Source organism: Giraffa tippelskirchi, chromosome 3 (genome assembly GCF_054371585.1).
Source record: "Giraffa tippelskirchi isolate mGirTip1 chromosome 3, T2T-mGirTip1v1.2.pri, whole genome shotgun sequence".
Taxonomy (NCBI): domain Eukaryota; kingdom Metazoa; phylum Chordata; class Mammalia; order Artiodactyla; family Giraffidae; genus Giraffa; species Giraffa tippelskirchi.
Genome location: NC_137277.1, coordinates 109268012 through 109293651, shown reverse-complemented (window position 1 = coordinate 109293651; position 25640 = coordinate 109268012). Strand labels below are relative to the sequence as shown.

General features: G+C 35.7%; 1 protein-coding gene across 4 annotated transcripts in view; it reads left to right on the top strand.

Moving 5' to 3' along the window:
- Positions 1-25640, top strand: part of MBD5 (methyl-CpG binding domain protein 5) — a 454579-nt gene that overhangs the window by 61212 nt on the left and 367727 nt on the right. Inside the window, exons 1-2 of one of the 4 annotated variants that reach the window (XM_081580532.1) lie at positions 2574-2772; positions 3165-3223. The exons of the other annotated variants lie outside the window; for them this stretch is intronic. The gene's annotated coding sequence lies outside the window, so the exon portion shown is untranslated. Of the gene's footprint in view, positions 1-2573; positions 2773-3164; positions 3224-25640 lie in introns of those variants that run through there. 4 annotated transcript variants of the gene reach the window in all.

The window sequence follows — 25640 nt, the reverse complement described above, 5'->3', positions numbered from 1 at the left end:
CTACCTTGTTTTGCCATTAATATTGGGCAAATCACTTAACCTTTCCCATGCTTCTCATAAAAGATGCCACCAACTCCCTATGACATGCCTAACTAGAAGCTTCATCTTTATTTGGGGATTATAAAATTAACCCAACTAGAATTTAAAATATTCCAAACACAAGGACACATAAAACAAAAGATACTATAATAGCTGTTGAATAAATAAAGCAATTTTGGCAGATCTTTGATATTACTTTCCCTTATCTTCTACCTCTTAAAATATAGCTTTTAAAAATATTTAAATGTTTCAGTAAATGTTTGTTGATTTCCAAGTCATTATTTCAATAAGTATAAATTTTTTATCATTGTTACATTGACCTTTCAGTGGAAACTTAGGCCTGATAAAATCTTCATCTCAGATTTAAAAAAAAAAATGTCTTTAATACAGTTGTGTTTTTGTTTTTTTTATTTTGGAAACACTGCACAAATATATACTTTTCAAGAGTGATTCAAGCTTACCCTACATTAGCTTAGCTTCTTTAAAAACTTGTCTTCATTTCAAAAAAATACATCATCATGAATTCTTTGGAAGAAAGTCATTATGTAAATACAGGGTATCTTGTTCTATTTATAGAATATTTTTGACATTCAGTGGTGGCAGATTTTTTTTCCTGAGGCCTTTTTTCTCTCATTCTCAAGCAATCCACTCCCTTATCTTCCATCTTCAACTAATAGCATTTTCTAGTTGCCATCATTTTTCCTTATTTTTTTGGTTGAAAATTGACACATTTTAAAGAGTTTTATTAAACATTTTTGATTGCCTTTAAATTTGTTCTTTTTTTTCTAATAAAACATTTTTGTCTTTTTTCGAAATATTTGGCTCATGGCTTCCATTTTATTTGATTGTGGAAGTTGAAGGGAGATCTGTGAAGAAGAGAAAACATACAAGGAAGACATATTTTTAACTGAAAACCAATACTTTCAGAATAACAGCACTTCTCTTACCACCAATGACACAGGATGAGGCGGGCCACAAGAAGCATGGGACCAAAGCTGATTTAGGCTGATAAGAGGTGACAGATAGTGAGGGTCTCAGCAAACAGAGAACTTCAAGCAGAAAATTAGCTACTCTAGAGAAAATATAAATTCTCTGATAATAGAAGGTGGGGTCTAATTTAAATCAGAGAAGCACTTGAAAGCAGAAGTGAGTAGATTCCAGCTACTCAGTTAGAAGCTGACAGAAAAGGAGGCAGTAGGAAGGAGGGAGAAGGAAACAGTAGGCAGGGTGACCCAAGGATGGGTCTTCTGTGCCACAGATATCTCTTTGGTCTGAGTAACCAATTGCAGCAGGTCCTGACCACTGAGACGAGGGCAGGGTTAAGCAGCGCTCTCCAGGTTCAGGGCATTTCTGCTTAAACCTGAGGAAACAAGGAATGACTGGTTTTCTTGGCAGCCAGTATAAAGCAAGGTTTCCCACATCACTGTAATGATTATTATAGTAATTATTGTTGCTTGTGGCAGAAAAGCTAATCTAAATCTCATATTTGAATAATGGCATTTTCTAACATCAACTGCAAGAGAAACCATTCTTCGTATTACCTCAGCCTTTTGAAACTTTTGCAGGAATTCTTTGTCACTAGCACAATTACTGATATCCAGGGCTTTTAAAAGCATTTTGGTTATTGTCCCTGTCTTTAGCTAGTCAAGAAGCCTTCCAAATTTTCTTTTTTAAAAGTGACCATGGAGCATGTTGAGAGAACATTTCCAGATAATGATATGGGTCCATAGTCCCTTATCATAACTCTGAACTGTATAACGTTCAGAGGAGGGAGGGAAGGAACCTACACTTTTTTAAATAGAAAATTAAGGAAAACTATATTTAGTTAAGGTAGCAAAATCTGACTTAAACTTAACTCAGTTGGCAAATCCAGAACTGAATTTATGTGAGGCTGTTTATAGGCTTTATATTTCCCATATGTGAATACTGCTGTATTTTACTGCAGAAATACTTGTTTGGTTCTCAGGTGCTGCCCCCGTCACCTCTGAGGATGTCACATCATATATAGTATATGCACTATATTGCCTTTCTAAAATTAAAGAAAAAAATATGTATCAGTGCTGAAATTCTGCTGGCCCCTGTGGTTTTGAGTGAAATATATTATGACTGTTAGTAGGTTTAGTTATATGACCTTGGGATTACTTGTTTAGTAACTGTTACTTATGTCAGGCCTCATCATCCTGAAGAGAGTGATAGTCAGTAATTTGTATATCAGTTTTGTTATTCAGAATCTGTTTACTATAGAAGTGCTCTTTTACCAGATGGTGATGCTTGAGGTACTGTGTCCCTTTAATCAATTAAATGCTTAGATTCAAATAAATACTTAGGTTTGAACTCCTTAGGTTGTCTATAAACAGTGTGACATGATGAATGTTATCGGTCATTTGTTGAAAGCTAAGTTTGAGTTTACGAACAACTGTCTTTCTGAGTAATGTCTGATAAGCAGAGTTTTTACATTTTGTTTCTTGGTTAAGAAGAAGTGAAAGTTTAAAATCAGTAGACCTCTGTGGGGCTTCTAAATAGATTCTTACAATAGTTCTAGAAGAGGAGGTTCAAAGCTATTCAGAACAACTGTAGCCCAGCAACCCTACACTTTGTTTTTTGTTTTTTGGGGTTTTTCTTGGCCGTACCATGCAGCATGTGAGACCTTAGTTCCCTGACCAGAGCTCTAAGGATGGAACGCATGCCCTCTATAGTAGGAGCACAGAGTCTTATCACAGGACCCAGAGGGAAGTCCATGTAACCCCATACTTTGAATGGAGCTACATTTATTTGGTATATAGGTTCTTGTATGTTGATTTTAAAATACCTACTATTCCTGGGTTTATTATTATGTAACATTTAAACATTCAGATATAGACTTTCTAATGATATGGAATTGTTGGAAAGTTGAAGCTATGGAAATTCAGATACAAAAGAAAGAATTTTCTTGAAAACGCAGCATGTTTCAATTGTTCTTTAGTTGCTTTGAGGTAATGAATTTATCTGTATGAATAGAAGAGACTGATCTGGAATAACATTAAGTACCCACAAAATAATGGGTAATTACTGGGTATGATATATTCATTATCATGTTTAATCTTCATAACAGTTCTTAGATATACTTACTCTGTTCCTTTTTATAGATGAGAAAACTGAGATCCAGAGAACTGAAGACTTTACCATGTCCTTGATCACATAGCTAGTAGGTAGTAGAGCCTTCTAAGTCTTGACTTTTGTTTTTAGTCCTAAGTTTTTTAGACCATGCCTACCATCCTTTGAACAATTAGTTGTATATTCTATTATTTATATGGTGAGACCTTTTCTTACAGATACAATCTCATCAGATAATTTCTGTATTCATTATTTGTACTCTAATAGCAGAATTTTTCGGTGTGGTGTATTGGAGCTCTTCACTTATAGAAAACTCTCCAAACTACCCCACCACAAATGATACTACATGATTGACTTGGCCACTGTCTATACACTCTCCTTTGCGATGCAAATTAACCTATTTCTTGACACACCAAACTTAAAACTTGTTTCTCCTTTAGGACATTTACACAACTATTCCCTCTACCTAGCATGCTCTTCCCTCAGTCTTTCCATAGGTGGCTTTTGTTAGTCAGATTTTAGCTTAAATGTTAACTCTTCAGAAAAGTTTTCTCCATCCACCACCAAATCTAAAGAAATCACTCAGGTCACATTGCATTGTTTTAATTTTGTTTATGGCACCTACTACTACCAGTATTTTCCTTTATTTATATATTTATTGTGCCCCTGACTGCTAGAATTTAAGTTCCATGAGAGCAGAAACCTTGTCTATCTCGCCCATCACTTGATCACCAGAACCTTAGATAGCTTGGCCAAGTAATAGCTAGAGAAATAAATGAATGAATTGTGTCCTGAAATTATAACAGCTTATTCAGATTACTGGATCATCAAAAAAGCAAGAGAGTTCCAGAAAAACATCTATTTCTGCTTTATTGACTATGCCAAAGCCTTTGACTGTGTGGATCACAATAAACTGTGGAAAATTCTGAAAGAGATGGGCATACCAGGCCATCTGACCTGTCTCCTGAGAAACCTGTATGCAGGTCAGGAAGCAACAGTTAGAACTGGACATGGAACAACAGACTGGTTCCAAATAGCAAAAGGAGTACGTCAAGGCTGTATATTGTCACCCTGCTTATTTAACTTCTATGCAGAGTACATCATGAGAAACGCTGAGCTGGAAGAAACACAAGCTGGAATCAAGATTGCCGGGAGAAATATCAATAACCTCAGATATGCGGATGACACCACCCTTATGGCAGAAAGTGAAGAAGAACTAAAGAGCCTCTTGATGAAGGTGAAGGAGGAGAGTGAACAAGTTGGCTTAAAGCTCAATTTTCAGAAAACTAAGATCATGGCATCTGGTCCCATCACTCCATGGGAAATAGATGGGGAAACAGTGGAAACAGTGTCAGACTTTACTTTTTTGGGCTCCAGAATCACTGCTGATGGTGACTGCAGCCATGAAATTAAAAGACGCTTACTCCTTGGAAGGAAGGTTATGGCCAACCTAGATAGCATGTTTAAAAGCAGAGACATTACTTTGCCAACAAAAGTCCGTATAGTCAAGACTATGGTTTTTCCAGTGGTCATGTATGGATGTGAGAGTTGGACGGTGAAGAAAGCTGAGCGCCGCAGAATTGATGCTTTTGAACTGTGGTGTTGGAGAAGACTCTTGAGAGTCCCTTGGACTGCAAGGAGATCCAATCAATCCATCCTAAAAGAGATCAATCCTGGGTGTTCATTGGAAGGTCTGATGTTGAAGCTGAAGCTCCAATACTTTGGCCACCTCATGCGAAGGGTTGACTCATTGGAAAAGACCCTAATGCTGGGTAGGATTGGGGGCGGGAGGAGAAGGGGACGACAGAGGATGAGATGGTTGGATGGCATCACCGACTCGATGAACATGGGTTTGGGTAGACTCCGGGAGTTGGTGATGGACAGAGAGGCCTGGCGTGCTGCAATTCATGGGGTCGCAGAGAGTCGGACACGACTGAGCGACTGAACTGAACTGATTCAGATTACAGAAGACTAGGAATAATATCGATTTAGAGATATTTGGACCAGTGGTTCTCATTTGTTGTTCAGTTACTCAGTCATGTCTGACTATTTACAACCACATGGAATGCAACACACCAGGCTTCCCTGTCTTTCACCATCGCCCAGAGTTTGCTCAAACTCTTATCCACTGAGTCAATGATACCATCCAATCTTTTTATCCCCTGGCACCCCCTTCTCCTCCTGTCTTCAGTCTCTCCCAGCATCAGGGTCTTTTCCAAAGAATCAGGTTTTCACATCTGGTGGCCCAGTTATTAGAGCTTCAGCTTGAGCATCAGTCCTTCCAGTGAAAATTCAGGGTTGATTTCCTTTGGTATTGACTGGTTTTATCTCCTTGATGACCAAGGGACTCTCAAGAGTCTTCTCCAGCACCAGAGTTCGGAAGCATCAATTCTTTGATGCTCAGCGTTCTTTTTGATCCAACTCTCACATCTGTACATGACTACTGGAAAACCATAGGTTTGACTATATGGACCTTTGTCTGCAAAATTATGTCTCTGCTTTTTAATATACTGCCCGGCCTGTTCTCATATCCTGCTAAAATAGCCTACATAACAGCAGCAGCCTGGGAATGTGTTAGAAAAGCAAATTCCAAGGACCTTACTCAAGACCTGTTGAATCAGAAACTCTGGATGTAGGACCTCGCAGTATTTTTTTTTTTTTTTAATTAAAACAGAGGCTAACTTCTCCAAAGAGTAAGTAAATGTGTTAATAAGTTTCAGACAAAACTTGATCAAAGAAGTGCATTGGCTTTCTAAGGATTACTATAGTATCTCATATAAATCTTCAGAAGGAAAATTCAGTACAGCGCACTATATTTGAAGTCCTCTGCTCTAAACTGAAGGTTTACCTTAGGATGTTAAAATATTTTCACAAGCCCACTTAACATTTTGTCTGTCTTGAAATATTACTCTCAGTTTTCTACTCTCATTTTCATATGTACCCATTAAGTAGTATTCAACTAAGTTTAGTGGTATGAGTACATATAAAGTAGTTCAAAAAAAGAATGAATCCAGAATGGCATCTGCTTTGGTATTTTGAGATACTGATGTTTTTTCTATTAGGCACAGTACCGAAGCCTTATCTTTTTCTGAGCTAGAAGAGAATACTATGAAAAATAATATACCTCATTTTCTAAAAGTCTAACCAGTTTTTAAGAGGAAGAAATGTAACTTACGGAATGGCAGCCACAAGCCAGGTACATACAGGTAGCAGACTCTTAGGTATAGAATCGGCTGTTCAGAGAGTAAGATAAGTGACTTGATCCAAGTTCCATGGGTACTATGCCAAGACAGAATTCAAACCTAACTGTGTCTGTCTCCAAAGCCAGTGATTTTTCTACCATTCAGAGGTGCCTCATAATTCCAATGTAAAAGACCAAGTCAATCATCTTAAAACATTACTAGAAGCCAGCAGGGTATAAATAATAAATGAAAAATAAAATTATGGGGAGTTATGCTCTTTATTCACTAAATATACTTGAAAGGTTAACATTACTCTCAGCATATGCCTAATCAGTTGAAAATATTGGATCACAGTTAAGAAATCCAGATTCAGCAACTCTTTTTAACAGGTGGGAAAATGTTGTTTGTGATAGAAATGTTCATTTTCAAATTATTAAAAGAACACAGTGAATATCAAGATAACATTATTTAAAGAAGCATTTGAGAGTGAGCAAATTTTCCCTTATTCTATTGCTTTAGAAATTAAAACTACCTTTTCATGTTATTTGTATATTAGATATTGAGGGAAATACAAAATTAAATGTAATTACTTGTTATTTGGTTTATGGCTGACCACCTGTCATATTTCATATGATTGGTTGCATTATTTCATCCCTTTAATTTATATATAATCCTTATTTAAGTAATAAGTTTACCTGGATTATTTAATGTCAAAGTGCTTTAGTAATATAGATTGTATTTTAAGGAAATATCTTTTTTTGAAGACTTCATTTTTATTTGCTTAAAATTTATGCCTTTTGTATAAAAAGTGGGGACATTTAATAAGTAGATTTAACATTTATAAAGTATTTAGAGAGTGTGTGGAATAATATAAATACAAATTGCTTAATATGAGCAATAAATGTCTCTGCATAATGATCATTTTAAATTCTATTAATATGAGTTAGATTATTTTTGGAGTATTCTTGGTACCTTCAACACACTTGGGAAAAAAGTTTTCAGAGAGAAGAAGCAGTTTTAGGTTTTTTTCAGTGCTTGCAATGTTAAATATTAATTGGGATCCCTGAACTATAAAACCACCATTAATGGTCATGTGTGGGAGAAGGAAAATTGAAGTAACCCTTTTCTTCTTAAAAGAGAATATAGAAAAGTAATTGAAATACTGTTAAGAGTTAAAAGAGCAATATTATCCATTTTTAATTACCCTAGGACAAACTGTATAGTTTAACATTTACACTTTTCCATTTTCTTTCTTTAATATGCTTTTGACAATTTAAAAGCAAATCACAAGAGAACAAAGAAGGAAAAGGAAAATGATATAGACAGACTATAAACATTTAACCTGATAATTTGTTAGGAGTTCTGGAAAAATTGTGAAATAAATTGCTGAAATAACAAAAATATAGAACTATAAAGTCTTCCCAGGTTGCTCAGTGGTAAATTCAGGAGTCGCAAGAGACCCAGGTTCAATCCCTGGGGTCTGAAAGGGTCCCTGGAGTAGGAAATGACACCCCACTACACTATTCTTGCCTGAAAAACTCCTTGAGCAAGGGAGCCTGGCAGGCTACAGTCAGTGGGGCCATAAAGAGTCAGACACAACTGAGCAACTGAACACAGACACACACATAGAACTAAAAAGTATTGTTCTTCCTTATCTTAAAGCAGTAGTTCTCGGTCCCTCATAGCACATTTCATAATCTTTGAAGATATTTTTTATTTTCCTCACCTGACAGTAGCAAGGTATTACCACTGGCATCAGTGGGTAGAGGTCAGATATGCTGAGAGGTCAGATATGCTGCTAAACATCTTACACTGTGCAAGACAGCCCCCAACAACAAAGAGTTATCCAGTCCAAAATATCCATAGTGTTACATACATTGAGAAACCCTGCTGTAGAAAGAGACACACTCCTCTCAAAAATAATAGAAATACAGAGAGATCATGTATAAGGCTGTACAGCTACTAAATGAAGTGGCCAGAACTTGAACTGATGCCAAGCATTGTGCTTTCCTTGATTCTTACTCTCCTTAGAATTAAAATTTCAGTTATCATTGGAGAATTAGGGTGGAGTAGAGGAGGAGCAAGAGAATCATCAAAGTCAATGCTGTCTTCATTTTGGTTATGTTCCTCTTTATCGTAGTTTGTATTTTGTTCAGACATTTTGTTTATGCAATATCTGGTAGTACCCTTTGTTTTGGAATTGATATAATTTTTCCCCACTAAAAACTTAATCAATACATATTATCAGTGTTTCATTCAATTCAAGGCATCTAGTAAGCCTTTAAATCGTAGGAGAAAAGATTAAAAAAGTAAGTTCAACAAGCATAGAAACAGTCTTGTATCTAAAATTGTTTGCAGGAAACCACCTAAATGTCCAAGAACAGGACATGTTTGGGCACCTGGCAGTATTTATACATAAAGAATTATTATGTACTCACTATAAATGAAGTTTGTGATGAATTTGTAATTACAAAGGTACATCCTCATGTTAAGTGAAAAAAATAAAACAATTCAAAATATGTACAACTGCTTTTAACTAAGAGTAAAAGATACAGAAAAAAAATACAGATAAAATATCTGGTATATAGTATTATAAATTCAAACTGCTGGTTCTATTGTATTCTTCTAGACAAAGTAGGTTATATTGATACTTTCATTTATGTACCAAAATATTTTTTTAATGCTAGAGATAAGTCAGGGAGCAGGAGAAGCACAAAACTTTTCCTTAAGATGTTCAGAGTCTTATCAGGGCAGACAGATAAGCAATAACAAACTGTGCTATGTAGTAAGAATCTTGATGGGAGAGTATATAGCTGGAGCCCTGTATTATTGTTAGCAAGTGTTGGCTAGGTTAAACTTGGTAGCAAATTAACCCAGAAATCTCAGTAATTTAATACACAAGAAATTTGTTTTTTCACACAGTAAGTGTCCAGTTTATATCAAGCATTGCTTCTCCATCTTGCAGAAACATTATGACTTTTTCAGGTGTCATGACAGAGGTAGTAGGAAGTAGAGAATTGGACATTTTTAAGAACAGTCTGTACGTTGTAGGAAGTAGAGAATTGGACATTTTTAAGAACAGTCTGTACGTTGTTTACATCTTTTTCCTTTACATCTTACTGGCCAGAAATCAGTCTCATTCCCCTGACCTTCCTGAAGTGAAGTGAAGTGAAGTGAATTCGCTCAATTGTGTCCGACTCTTTGGGACCCCATGGACTGTAGCCTACGAGGCTCCTCTGTCCATGGGATTTTTCCAGGCAAGGAAACTGGAGTGGGTTGCCATTTCCTTCTCCAACTTTTTGAAGGCATACTAGAAAATCAGAGGAGTTACATTTGACCATTTGTTGAGTATCAGCTGTGCCACTGGTCTTTACCACAGATTGGACAATTTAGGAAAGGCCTCCTTGGAAGCTGCAGCATTTAAATTAAGACCTGAAAAATAATTAGTCACCTAGACTGGTAAAGAGATGGAAAAATTATTTCAAGTAGAAATAATCTTACGCCAGTGCCTAGTGGAGTGAGAATGATGGCCCTTTAAAGAACTGGAGGTTCAGTATTTAAACTTTGAAGGTGGGCGAAGGGCAGGCAGGGGCACAGTCATGAAGGGCTTTATAAGCTCTGGTGAGGTATTTAAAAATTATTCTGAAGGCAAAGAGAAGCCACTGGAAGGTTTAAAGCATGATAAAGTTTGAGTAATGGGAGTAGAATAATGCAATAGAGTTTGCATTTTAGAAGAATCATTCTGGTTACATTGAAGAGTATAGATTACAGGAAAGAGCAAGATCACAGGTGGGAGGCCAGTTAAGAATCTCTGGCATCAATCCAGTTAAGCAAAAATGGTGACTTTTAGGAAGAATGAGATTAGAAAGTAATAGATTGGGGAGATAATTTAAGAGGCATAGTTGTTGGAATTTAATAGTTTGTTGGATGGAAAGTATTAAGAGCAGGTTATATGGGGGATGGGAAGTGAGTGAGTGGTGCAATCAGAGACATTTTGAGTTTGAGATATACAAACATGCAAGCCATCAGAATGTTTTTTGTCTAAATGAATGATTTGAATACATTGGTCTAGAGATCAGAAGAGAGATCTGAGTTGAAGATACACATTTGGAATTTATCAGTATGTAAATCATAACTTAAACCACAAGATTAGGTGAGTTTGTACATGTGTACTAAAAGAAGGAAAGAGGGCCTGTGGCAGAGCCCTGTGGACAACTTTTAAAGCAGAGATTCTTAATTTTCACACTGTATCTGAATCACCTAATGAGCTTTCTAAAAATATGATACCCAGGCTCCACTCTCCAGGGATTGTGATTCAAGTTAGTCTTCGTGTATCCTAAGATATCTTTGTTTCAAAAGCTCCCGGGTGACTCAGCCACAGCTTCAGAATCATTGATGCTGCTGCTGCTGCTGCTGCTAAGTCGCTTCAGTCGTGTCCGACTCTGTGCGACCCCATAGACGGCAGCCCACCAGGCTCCGCCATCCCTGGGATTCTCCAGGCAAGAATACTGGAGTGGGTTGCCATTTCCTTCTCCTGTGCATGAAAGGGAAAAGTGAAAGTGAAGTCGCTCAGTCGTGTCCGACTCTCAGTGACCCCATGGACTGTAGCCTACCAGGCTCCTCCGTCCATGGGATTTTCCAGGCAAGAGTACTGGAGTGGGGTGCCATTGCCTTCTCCGCATTGATGATGAAGAGAGCACAAAGAAGAATAATAATCGGTGAGACAGGAGGAAAACTCTTTGGTGTCTCCAAGGTGAAGAAACAGCTGGGTCAAAAGCTGATGAGATGTAATGAAAAATAATGATTAAAATGTGTCTTTGAATTTACCAATATAAATATGAATTAATGACCTAAATTAATGGTCTTGGAAGGCTAGTTACTGTAATTGAGTAGTAAGTGAAGGGTGGAGAAAAGGAGACAGTTGATGTCTCCACTCTTACATGGAGTTTGATTGTAAAAAGAAGGAGAAAAAAAAGGGTACTAGCTGGAGAGACAGAGCTTGAGGTTGAAGGAGGGCTGTTGCTATAATGGAAGTGACTTGTGCTTAACTGCTAAGGGCAGTAGAGAGACTAAACAAATTAGCAACAGAAATGATAAACAGGTAAGAAGAGTGAGACTTCGAAACCAGGACACAGACATACCTTTCCATTCTAAGAGGAGGGAAGAAGAAATGTTGGAAATCTGTGAATATTAGCTTTTAGTATAATCTAAGGAAAATGATTTTTTTTTTCCCTGTCAAACAGCACTTTATATGATTAGTTGGGTGTGAGGGATGAGATGGTAAAGGCAGAGTTTTTAGAAAAGTGATGAATGTTTCAAATAATCACTATGGAGGATGAGAGAGCTAAAGAGGAGAAGCTAATAGGATTACCAGGCATCATTGAGGCCCAAATTCAGGATGCTAACCAAGGATTTATGGTGGCCACTATCCCTAGAGCTTTATATTTTGTAATTTTTCTCTTGAAGCACTCAGGAACCCAGGTATGATGGGAGGACAGTGTGGCAGAGAAATTGAATACATTGACAGGGGAGTGGTTTAAGTGATGTACAATGCAATAAAGGCAGAATAGGGAAGCCAGTAAGAGAAAGGACAAAATATAGAAAGTAGTCAGTGAAGTCCTCTCCAATTTTTTTTAACACATACCACCAATGTATACGTGTATTTATAAATTTATTGTTTTAATTTCCATACTCATATACTTTATATAAAGCTTACTAAAAGTACATTAAATTATACTAGTATAATATCTACTTTATATATTTTGTAAAACCATACATTATAAAAATATAAAGTGTAAATAACTAAAAGATTAAGAAGTTCTAAGACTTTATACTTCCTACTGTACTCTATACTTCCTACTTCAGGGATGACTTGCCTTGAGAATCTATATATATTGGATTGTAATTAGAAGAGAATGCTGCAATGTTGGGGGTGGATCATGATTAGAGAGTAATACAGAATGTCTAAATATGTTATTTGAAGGTAGAGCAGTAATGATATCTGAGGCATGTCCATGTAAAGAAATGGCAGATTGAGTCATTAAGAAAAATCAAGAAATGGAAGATATGTACAGGGTCATTGAAGGCAGCACATATTGGTTACTCTGGTTGACTGCAACTTTTGGGTAAAAGGAAAAGTCTATGAACCAGGTGCCAAAGGATAAAAAAAAGAGAGGAGTTTTTGAAGAGGTAGTTATATAGTAGCTGACAACGAGGAAGAGGGATAAATACAAAAGCTTACAAAAAGCATGGACTTGTACTCCTTGAAGAGACTTATTGTATAAGACTACCTCCAGTAGTCAGTAAATGCTGAAAGATGTTCCTAACTCAAAAGTGATTGTTACTCGCTAATTTGTTTAATGAAAGAAGTCCCTCATTTCCATTAATAACTCTAGGGAGGGATAAAGTGATTTGTACTCCTGAGTTAATTGTTGTAATTAAATCAATACTTAGGTTAAATCAGCACTAAGGAATGGAAGCAAAAACTTCCAAGAATTGGAGCATAATTTTGTAATCTTTAGTCAGATGTCCTTATTTTTTCTCCAGAAAATTGGGATCCATCTTAAACTTTTGTCAATTCATGAATGTGTTTATATGGTAGTTTTTATAATGATATTATTTCATGTAGATTGTTTTAGTGAATGAAAAGAATAAAATATATGAAATCAATACAGTCTGGAAATCTGCCAGGTGTATGATCCTAAGTATGGGGCATTTTTAAAATTTTTATTTATTTAAAGAATAATTGCTTTATAGAATTTTGCTGTTTTCTGTCAAACCTCAACATGAATCAGCCATAGGTATACATTTATCCCCTCCCTTTTGGACCTCCCTCCCATCTCCCTCCCCATCCCACCAGTATGGGGCATTTTTAATGGCAGACCTCAGTAAATTAGGATATTTTGAATTTCTGGTGGTTATCATGAGGGTCTACAGGCCAGGATGACTTGAAATGAGAGTATGTGTCAAAAGAGAAAGGTAAAACAAACAGGGAGAACTGAGTCTGATTTACAGAGTTTTCTGAAACCAGGATGAAGACTTTTATCTCTGAAATTCATCAGACCACCCGAAACCTTTGGTATATTTGGGATACTCTGAATTAGGAAAGACTCATTTGAAAAGCTGCTAACTTTTCCTTGTGTCTTTGTTCATTCCTGTCTAACCTCCTATAATTTCTGAGTATCTGCCTTTTCTTATTTTCCAGTGTCTTCCCTTGCCGTCCGTGTGCAGGGTAGAGGTAGAAAGGAGCATTCATTCACTCATATTCTCATTCATCAAACTGATTTTTATAGATTATCAATCACTACTTGATGCTGGGTGAAAATGTAAGTCACTCAGTCATGTCCGACTCTTTGTCTTTGCACCCCATGGACTATGTTGTCCGTGGAATTCTCCAGGCCAGAGTACTGGAGTGAGTAGCCTAGCCCTTCCCAAGCAGATCTTCCCAACCCAGGAATTGAACCACGGTCTCCTGCATTGCAGGCGGATTCTTTACCAACTGAGCTATGCTGTGTATGTATTAGTAAATCAGAAAGTTCATACCCTCAAGGAACTTACAGAATAGTAGAATGGAGAGATAAATAACTGGAATATAATGAGATAAACTAACCACATTCTAGTAGAGTGGGCTCCTAAACCCATTCCTTAACAGTTAGATTAGTCTTCCAGGAGAATGTGACATTTCATGTAAGACCTAAGACCTTTGAGGAAAGCAGGAATTTGCCAGTGAAGATCAGAGTGAGTATTGGGTCACAGAGGAGGATGAATGCTCAGGCTGAGGGAATAGAACAGGATGTCCCTAAGGCAAGAGAAAGCAAGAGCCATATAACTGGGAAAATTGGTTCAGAAGTTAACCTCCCTTTGTCTTCCCCATCTCCATCATCAGAGCTATATATTCAGATTTTCATACAAGTACAAACCTGTACAAATAGCCCTCTATAAATAGCCTTCAATGCCAGAGTCTCAAACTTGCATGTATAGAAGTACCTTATTCCAGTTATCTAATGGTGTATAACAAATGACCCAAAACTAATTGGTTAAAACATCCATTTATCATACTCATAGATTCTTGGTCAGGTTTTCACACAGGGCATAGTGGGAATGGTTTGTGTCACTTCCATGATGTTTGAGGTCCAACTTGATTGAAAGGCTCTGAGGAGTAAAATCATCTGCATCCTTGTTCATTCATCTTTTTTAGCAGTTAATTCTGGATGTTGGCTGAGGGATTAATTCTTCTCTAAAAGGGGCACTTTGTATGGTCTCCTCCTGGGCTAATTTGAGCTTCTTCATAGCATGGTGACCACTTCAAAGCAAGTGTCTAAAGAAGAAGAAAACTAGGTAGGAGTTTTACACTTTTTATGACCTAACCTCAGGTGACCTCATCTTTACTATATTCTACTTGTTGGAACAGTCATGGGCTTATGTGAAGAGAAGTGAAAATAGCATCTACCTCTCAGTGGGAGAAGCGTCAGTCACACTGTAAGAAGAGAATGTGGCAAAAGATTGATTTATTGATTAGCATCTTTGTAAAGTACAATCTTTCATTTTCCTCACTTGATGTTCACAATTAAGAAAAAATCTATATTCTACTGCACCAGTAGCAGTCACTAATTGTCCTGTATAGCTTAACTGTTGGTTATTCATCCATGATATCTTTAATATTACTTTTGAGATATTTTATAAATATTAGTAGCTCCATCTGTCTAATAAGTGCAAAAGCAGAAAAGAAAGTTAGACATAGTACAAAGAAAGATCAACAAAGTTTTTAAAATTAAAACAGTGATAAAACTATAACTACTGCTTGTATGATGTCATTGTAAACATATAAATAAACAGAATTAAATGTACATCCTTTTGGAACATAAAATAATTTTAAGTAAATGAATTTCAGTACTACTTTACCATCTATGTAAGCTAGCTAGTTAGATTGGAGAGTTAAATTGGAGAGCTTGGGGTTGCTTTTTTTAAAAGCTTCATTTTATTTCACTATAGTGACTACTAGCCTCAGCTATAATATGAACTGAATACTAAACTTCTTAAAAATTCTGTTTCCAGTAAAAATACATGTTAAAAATTTAAGCTACGACTCATTACATTACTCTTTGTTTTTGTTTGGCCTTGATTTTCCCATGTAGATTTGTCTTATATGTGTGTTTTTGTGTAAGGTATTATGTATATACATGTGTCACATGTGCATGTGCATATGTATACATACACAAATATGTTGAACAGTGTCTGTATACATAATACATATCCATAAACACAAAGCAAGCCCTTTCTTATTTTACTTACTGGTGTTAACCACTCACAGAGTCTTCAGACTTAAAGTGATCCAGGTAGGCCAGAATTAAATTAGAAGGAAAATTTTTTAAAGTCATGTAACAATTTGCTGTTCTAATTCATCCCATCCTCCTTTCTTCTGCCTCAGAAATATTGTAGGAATAAGGTTGATCTGGGCATGAAGTTAAATAACATAGTGCTTTTATCTACTTTAGCAAAATCTCTGAGTCACTGACCTAAGAAATACTTCTGCATGTACTTTGATAAAAAGCAGAGTTGAAAATGGTAATCTCCACTGTTTTACTGCTGTACATTTATTACCTCATTTAATACTCAGAAGAGTATATGTTATTCCCTCTATTTCAAGAAAAAAAAAGCAAAAGCCTAGAGAAAATAAAGTAGCTTGTCTGTTACACATCTGTGGCATCATGGATACAGTAAGATTCTAGGCCAGATCTGTTTGATTCCAAATGCTGAGTTCTTTCAATAAAGTATTAGTACCTGTAGTTTTTCCTGGACTATTTCTCAGCTGAGTATTTTGATTTTGATGTAACATTTATGTGAGTAATCAGAATTGCTTAGTTTATTCAGCTAGCTGAATATGTAAACCTGGATTCTTTGTGGGATTCCCTGGTAGCTCAGATGGTAAAGAATCTACCTACAGTGCAGGAGACCCTGGTTCAATTTCTGGGTTGGGAAGATCAGCTGAAGAAGGGATAGGCTACCCACTCCAGTATTCTTGGGCTTCCCTGCTGTCTCAGGCATTTACAAAGCAGAAGATTTACAAGAACAGAACATTGGCCCTACTGGGAGCTCACAGTCTGTTCATTGGAGAATCAAAGAAATTTTAAGGTCCTTGTTATGACTAAAAAAGTATACAGAAGAAACTATGAAAAGCATAATTTATGTTGTAAAAGACTAGAACATTCTTAGTCACCAGGGGAAAAATTTATTCAGAGTATAAGTTCCTATAAGAAAATATAACATTCTGTGAAAAATCAGACTGTTGCCTTAGAATAAATTCGTCATATATCCATGTAAGCAGCATAAAGAAAATAAAATGTACATTATTCACTTGTATTATTTTTTCTTTTTTAAACCAAAGCTGAACACAGTCCCAGCTGTGTTGCTACTTCCTGCTTGATCTTTCTATTTTGCTTTCCATTGGTGGCTTTTCTTCCTCTTCAGTGTAACAGATATCCCTAATGGTGGGGTCACATTTCTTACGGAGATCAAAATTAATATAATTGAAAACATTACAGCCTTGAAACTATTTTAATATTTAACTTAGTGGTTCAAGAGTAAATACTACTGGAGTCATAGAAAAGATAGAAGTATTGGTATAAGAAACAATTACCATGGGAAGAAGAGCCAATAGTGGCCTTTGTTAAGGGAACCTTTTCAGGAAAACACAACCTGTTGATGTTCTGATACATCCTATATGCTAAGGTGGCAAATTAGTACATGGACTATTTTAGAATGCTATTCAGTGAAGTGCCCTTTCTTTGTTCTAGACAAGAGATAGGCCCAACTTTTCCATCCCATTATAGATCACTTGGCTTCTTAGAATTTCTAACTGTACGTAGAAAACGGAAACAAGATGTGCATGATTTTTTAAAAATTTCATTGTATACTAATCAAACATGAATCTCTAAAGTTTGATTGCAAAATAAATTTAAGATGTTTGTCAGAAGAATAATTCAAATACATTATGTAATTCATATTATTAGAGTTCATTTTTAGCATTATCGTTGTTGTTTCTCAGTTGCTCAGTCCTGTCCGACTCTTTGCATGGACTGTACCATGCCAGGCTTCCCTGTCCTTCACTGTCTCCTGGAGTTTGCTCAAACTCATGTCCATTGAGCCAGTAATGCATTCAACAGTCCCGTCCTTTGTCATCCCCATCTCCTCCTGCAGTTAAGCTTTCCCAGCATCAGGGTCTTTTCCAGCGAGATGGCTCTTTGCATCAGGTGGCCAGAGTGTTGAAGCTTGAGCTTCAGCATCAGTCCTTCTGGTGATATTCAAGGTTGATTTCCTTTTGGATTGACTGGTTTGATCTCCTTGCAGTCCATGGGACTCTCAAGAGTCTTCTCCAGCACCACAATTCTAAAGCATCAATTCTTTGGCACTCGGCCTTCCTTATGGTCCAACTCTCACATCTCTACATGACTACTGGAAAAGCCATAGTTTTGTCTACAGAAACCTTTGTTGACCAAATGATGCCTCTGCTTTTTAATACTCTGTCTAGTTTTATCATTGGTTTTCTTCCAAGGAGCAAACTTCTTTTAATTTCATGGCTGTAGTTACCATCCACAGTGATTTTGGAGCCCAAGAAAATAAAATCCGTCACTGTTTCCACATTTCCCCTATCAATCTACCATGAAGTGATGGGACCGGATGCCATAATCTTAGTTTTCTGAATGTTGAGTTTTAAGCCAGCTTTTTCACTCTCCTCTTTAACCTTTATCAAGAAGCTCTTTAGTTTCTCTTTGCTTTCTGCCATAAAAGTGGTGTCATCTGCATGTCTGAGGTTATTGATATTTCTCCCAGCAATCTTGATTCCAGCTGGAGCTTCCCCCAGCCTGGCATTTTGCATGGTGTACTCTGCATACAGCCTTGACATATTCCTTTCCCAATTTTGAACCAGTCTGTTTTTCCATGTCCAGTTCTAACTGTTGCTTCTTGACCTGCATACAGGTTTCTCAGGAGGCAGGTAAGGTAGTCTGGTATTCCCATCTCCTTAAGAATTTTCCACAGTTTGTTGTGATCCACATAGTCAAAGGCTTTTGCATAGTCAATGAAGCAGAAGTAGATATTTTTCTGGAATTCCCTTGCTTTTTCTATGAGCCAGTGGATGTTGCAATTTGATCTTTTTAGCATTATTCAATACTAAATTTAAAATCCTGCTCTTTATGAAATTTTTGTGACAAATGCCATGCTTGAACAATGTAATATAACATGTGCATGGTGAAGGTGTAAGAAGTAGTATGAGGAGCTGTGGCAGTAATGGCTTCATTCCCTTCTTCTCGAATGGCCCACCTTCTCCATTCTCCCTGGCTATCTCTAATTTCTTCTCTACTGTGCAGCTTAGAAGTCATTCCTTTTAGGGATATTCTCTGATCTTTTCATTTTGCATTAGATGTACCTCCTCTGTGATCTGTAGTACTCTGTGTACACCCAGGTACTTCTCTATATTTCTCTCTCTTCCTCACTGGATTGTAAAATTGTGAGATTCACTGTTTTTCATCTTTGTATCCTCAGCATCTATACCTGTGCCTCATACCTGTTAGGCACTACCATCTTTGTTTAATGAATACAAACATGAAAAGATGAATATGAATATATTCACATGAATTTTATGAAAACACAATTATAGAAGGTTATGTTTCAGGAGGAAAAATGCATTAACTCATTACCCATGAAACATTCTGTCATTGTGCTTCCTCATCCCATTTGGGAATATTATTTTTGTTCCTTTGTATATTTAACCTACGTGCTGTGCTGTGGTAGGTCGCTTCAGTCATGTCTGACTGTATGGGACCACATGGACTGTAGCCCATCAGGCTTCTCTGTCCATGGGATTCTCTAGGCAAAAGTACTGGAGTGGGTTGCTGTGCCATCCTCCAGGGGATCATCCCAACCCAGGGATCTGACCCTCCTCTCCTAAGTCTCCTGCATTGCAGGAAGGTTCTTTACCACTATCAGTGCCTGGGAAGCCCTGTTTAACCTATAGTACCAAAGAAAAAATAGCTACTGCTTAAATTACATTTTGTTCTTTTGTCAGTAAGTTTTTAACACAATATTGAGTTTTTAAAAATCTAAATTTTTTCAGCATTTTAAATTTGCACTTGTATTGTTTTGTGGCCATTTTACCTCCGAAAGAATGTGTCATTAAGTATTTAGTGGATGCAGTAGCAAAGAAAGATTTGCCTTGAGAAAATTTGACCTTGTGGAAGATTCTTTGGAATTTATCTATTTTTAAAATTATGGGCTTTCTGATTTTAATTTAAATTGGGTGAAAAATATTTATAGGTTTTGTAATACCTTAGAGTTCACAGATTGCCTTATGTACTTTTTAACGTAATCTTCAAGTTAAGTTTCTTGTGAGGTAGTATAATACGAAATTATTTAATAGGATGTCATAAGTGAACTAAAAATCATAGAGTTTAAGTAACACCTTAGATTCTACAAGTGAATCTAGAATTTTACTTGTGGGGAGATTTTTACTATCGATTCTATTTCTTTGGAGAAGGCAATGACAACCCACTCCAGTACTCTTGCCTGGAAAATCACATGGACGGAGGATCCTGGTAGGCTGCAGTCCATGGTGTCCCTAAAAGTCAGACACGACTGAGCGACTTCACTTTCACTTTTCACTTGCATGCATTGGAGAAGGAAATGGTAACCTACTCGAGTGTTCTTGCCTGGAGAATCCCAGGGATGGGGGAGCCTGGTGGGCTGCCGTCTATGGGGTCACACAGAGTCGGACATGACTGAAGAGACTTAGCAGCAGCAGCAACAGCAGCTATTTCTTTAATAATTTTGTACAGATTTTTCTGTTTAATCTTGAATCAGTGTCAGTAAGCTAAATATATTTTTCTGGGAGTTTGTTCATTTCATCTATCTTCAAATGTATTGTCATTTTAATGTCTACAGAATCTGAAATCGTGTAGTTTTTGACATTAGCTATTTCTGCATGCCTTCCTTCCTCCTTATCTTCCACTCCCCCCCCCCTTTTTTTTCTTCTTTTCTTTCTTAGAACATTTTGCTGAATCTTTCCAGAGGTTTGAAGTTTTAGGCTTTTCAGAGAGTCAACGTTTAGCTTTCCTGTCACCTCTCTTTTATCTCTGTTTTCTAGTTCATTAACTTCTGTTCTTACTTAATTATCCTCTGCTTTTTTTCCAAGTCCTTTTTTTTTTAAACTTTATTTTGCTTCTCTTATACAATCTTATTTTATTGGATTCTCAGATTACTAATTTTCATTCTTCTTTCCCATAGTGGATATTTAAGGTACAATCCTCTTCAACTATTGATTACAGTGTATACCACAAGTTTTCATATTAAGGGTTCATTTAATTCTTTTGATATGGTCATTTAATACGGTCAAATATTCCATATAAAGGAATATTTAGTTCTAATTTCCATTTTGCATTATTTAGAAATATGCTGTTTATTTTCAAAACAATTGAGTTATTTCTGGTTATCATTTTGTTATTAAATTCTCTTAATCTCATGGTTGTGAAAGAATCTGCTTTGTATAATATTATTTAAGTTGCTGAGTCTTGCTTTGGTGTCCTATTTGTGATCAGGTTTTTAAATGTTCTGTTTTAGAAATGTACTTGAAAATAATGTATATTTTACAACTCTTGGTACTATTTCATATACATGTCCATTAGATAAAGTTAACTGTTCAAATCTTTTATGTTTTTATAACATTGTCTTCTTGACCTTTCAATTGCTAAGCCAAATTATGGATCTTCCTTTTCACATGGTTTAGTTTTCATTGTCAAATTTTGGTCTTTGTATTTTGAGGTTGTTAGTTACATACAACTTTGTTATATTTTCTTGAAGAAGTGAACTTTTTATCATTTATAATGATCCTTATTTCTAGCAATGCCTTTTTCCTGATATTAATATAATTTTGATAATATTTGCATTAATATCTTTTTCATTTTTGAACTGGAATATACAGCCCATTACTTTAATTGTAATTTCTGATATCTTTGGGTTTATTTCTACCATTTTATTTAGTGTTTTTATTTTTCCATCATTTCTTTGTTTATTTTCCTTTCTTTTATTGACTTCTTTTTGTATTTTTCAGTATTTTTTTCTCATTTTTTAATTTCCTTACCTAGTTTGGAGGTTATACTTAACCTAGAAATATTTTCATTTATACTTTTTAAATTATGTACATACCTTTACTCTCTACTAAAATGAAAAGACTTTAGAAGAGAATATTTTAAATTTGCTTACTAGAAGAGAATATTTTAAATTTGCTTACCATTCCCAAATTTATGTATTTTATTAGTGTTTTTAATTCTGTAAGAAACAAATATTATATTTCATAATCTTAATGTTATTTATTTATATTTACCACTTTTTTCCCCTCATCATTCCTCAGATTATTTCAGAGCTTTTGATTGAAAGTATATTCAGTGAGGATATGAGAGTAATAAACTCTCAGTCTTTATCTCTAATTGACGTTATTTCACTCTCATTGTTAGAAGAATTTTGTTGGGTATAGAATTCTAGGTTATTAGGTTAATTTCTTCTAGCTCATGAAATATATTATTTCACTGTCTTGTGGATTCTATTTTTTTTTTTTCAGAAGTTTAATTATTGGTCCTGTCAGTCCTTTGAATGTAATTTATCTTTTTTTTGTTCTTTTGATTTCTTTTCTTTTTCTTGTATTAACAATTTTCCTCTTCCAATGTAGCCTCAATCTCTTTCTTGCTTTGCTACAGCTCTAATTCAGATGTATATGATATCTTTTTACAGTATTTTCTGTGCTCTTTACCTCTCAGGACTACATTTGACATAATTTATTCACAATTATCTAATTCTCTTTTCAACTAGACTGAAGTTATTGCTTAACCTGTTGATTGACTTTTTCACTGTATCATACTTTGCATGTTAAAAAATTCTCTTTACTTTTTCAGAATCAATCTTCTTTTCTTAGAGTGTTAAACTTTTTATTACTTGAAACAGTAGACATACTTATTGTGTGTGCAGCTATTCTAATATCTGGCAACTACTTAGGAGTGACTCTGCCATGTGTTGTTTGTTTTACATATGTCTTATTTTTTAATGTATTTAAATGATTTTTAACATCTTGAAATACTCATTTTCCTTTGAATTTTACATGTGAAAATATTTTCATACCTGTGTTAAAAGTGAATTTTTCAAGGTTTACATTTGTTTTTATCAGATGTCTAAAAAATAGTACAATACTATTAATAGCAATAGAACAACAACAGCAACAATGATTAATATACCATCACTTTAAATTCTTGGCTTGAGATTTTATGTAACTGAAGAGAGTGACACTTCCAGTGAGGATCGCTTATGGTTAAAAATGATCAGAAAGGACTTATTTTTCCCATCCATCCAGTGCCAAAGTTCTGTATAGGCAATTTCCCCTACATTTCCTCTTAGGGAAGGAAGCAAGTGGGTGGCTGTGGTATGGAATAACACTTAAGAGCATTGTCTCTGGACATCAGACCATCTGAATTTGTATTTTGGCTCTACTACTAACCTTGAACAAATTACTTAACCTTTCAGTTCTTCAGTGTCATAGTGTCCAAAATAAGGATTAAAATGGTGCCTATTTTGTTGTTTGTGAGGATAAAATGAGTTAATATCTTTGAAGCACTTAGAACACCGTAAGTTCTAGAAGTGTTTCCTAGTATATTATAATCTTCATTATTGTGTCTAATGACCTCTTATACTAAGGGAGTAGTACTTAGTGGTCTGAACATTTTTAGAGGATTTCTGCTGTTATACATCCTGCCTTTTGAGGCCACAAAAATTAATACTCAAGTTCCCTGATAGCTCAGTTGGTAAAGAATCTACCTGCAATGCAGGAGACCCCGTTTCACTTCCAGGGTTGGGACGATCCTCTGGAAAAAGGGATAGGCTACCCACTCCAGTATTCTTGGGCTTCCCTTGTGGCTCAGCTGGTAAAGAATCCATTTGCAATGTGGGAGACCTGTGTTCGATCCCTAGGTTGGGAAGACCCTCTGGAGAACGGAAAGGCTACCCACTCCGTGTATTCTGGCCTGGAGAATTGCATGGACTGTATAGTCCATGGGGTCGCAAAGAGTTGGACACGACTGAGCGACTTTCACTTTCACTTCACTTTCACTTTCAGCTGATGCAGCAAATATTCTTCAGACAAAAGAGAACTCAAGTGCACATTACTACTCTGAATACAAGTCTTCACTTAGTCTTGTCCTCAGAATTCCTTACTGTTTTTCTTACCTGATGGGCACATTTAAGAAATATCTTTTATGTTACTTATTTTATTTTTGTTATTTTAGTTGTTTTCAAGTGATACTCGTGTTCCAAGAATAGAAATCCATTATATAGCTTGTAAATGGCAGTGCCAAGACTAAAATCCTAAATTGACTCTGAGCATGGTGCTTCAAGAAAATTGGAACAACATAGACACAAATGTTTCTAATATTTAAAACCATTATAACCCAATACTGATGGAAGTAACTGTACAGTATCATTGTTCTTATCAAATTAGAAAAGTTAAGAAAAGTAAGGAAGAAGTAAGGAAACAGAAACTTGAAACCCCAAATTAACAAGCATTCAAAAATCCATATACCTTCTTATCTCTTATTGGCAAAGATGTTAATTGCTACAACTCCTGTGCAGCACAATTTGGCAGTGTGTATCCAAGTTAAAACATTTATATTTATGACACATAAATTTATATTTATGACAAATACTTTTAAAATTCTAAGAATTTATAAAAACAAAGATGTATAGAGATTTAGCCATAAGATTGGTTTTTATATCACTTAATAGAAAATTAAAATGTTGGAAACAAGTATTTGCCTCACAGCAAGAGAATGCATTGTGTGAAATATCCATATAATGAAATGCTAAATGGCAATTTTAAAAGATTTCTTTGTAGTATTTATGCCACTAAACGAAGTTTGTGATAATTTGTTGAAGGGAAAACATGGTTGCAAGTTAAAATATACAAACAACCTGTTATTTAACAAACAGTGGTGTGTACCTGCAGAAGACCTACTGTACAGCACATGGAACTCTGCTCACTGTTACATAGCAGCCTGGATGGGAGGAGAGTTTGGGGGAGAATAGATACATATATATGTATGGCCAGTCCCTTCACTGTTCACCTGAAGGTATTACCACATTGTTCCTCAGCTATATCTCAATACAAAATAAAAAGTTCAGTAAAAGGTGTTATGTATGTGTGTGTGAGTATATAATTTATATTATAAATATAAATTTAATGTATATATTATTTAATGTATTGTATAAATACAGACAAACATGTATAAACATATATATATTTATATAATCATAATCTCAAAAGTTAAAATAGTGCTTGGGCATGAGGTTTAGGCTGATTTTTAACACATTTTCTTTTTTGCTTATTTTTATTTTCTACAAAAATATGAACACTGTTAAAAATAGTAACATGCTAGTAAATGAATTCTTAAAGAAGAATCATAATTCAAAAAGCTAATACTCTAACTATTTATAATTTTGTATAGTGACTTAACTGCCATTTTCTTTGGGAATTTCTAATTATTTCATGTTTCTACATAGTTTTGCAGTGATCCATTTGATGACCACTTTATTTATTTGATTACTAAAATTTAATATGCAGAAAGTTTTTCTAAATATTAACTCAAAGTTCAGAAAGCTAAGATCATGGCATCCAGCCCCATCACTTCATGGCAAATAGTTGGGGAAATAGTGGAAACAGTGACAGACTTTATTTTTTTGGGCTCCAAAATCACTGCAGATGGTGACTGCAGCCATGAAATTAAAAGATGCTTGCTCCTTGGAAGAAAAGCTATGACCAACCTAGACAGCATATTAAAAAGCAGAAACATTACTTTGCCAACAAAAGTCCATCTAGTCAAAGCTATGGTTTTTCCAGTAGTCTTGTATGGATGTGAGAGTTGGACTATAAAGAAAGCTGAGGGCTGAAGAATTGATGCTTTTGAGCTGTAGTGTTGGAGAAGACTCTTGAGAATACCTTGGACTGCAAGGAGATCCAACCAGTCCATCCTAAAGGAAACCAGTCCATCCTAAAGGAAATCAGTCCTGAATATTCAGTGGAAGAACTGATGCTGAAGCTGAAACAATACTTTGACCACCTGATGCAAAGAACTGACTCATTGGAAAAGACCCTGATGCTGGGAGAGATTGAAGGTGGGAGGAAAAGGGGACAACAGAGAATGAGATGGGTGGATGGCATCACTTATGCAATGGATATGAGTATGAGTAAACTCCAGGAATTGGTGATGGACAGGGAAGCCTGGCATGCTGCAGTCCATG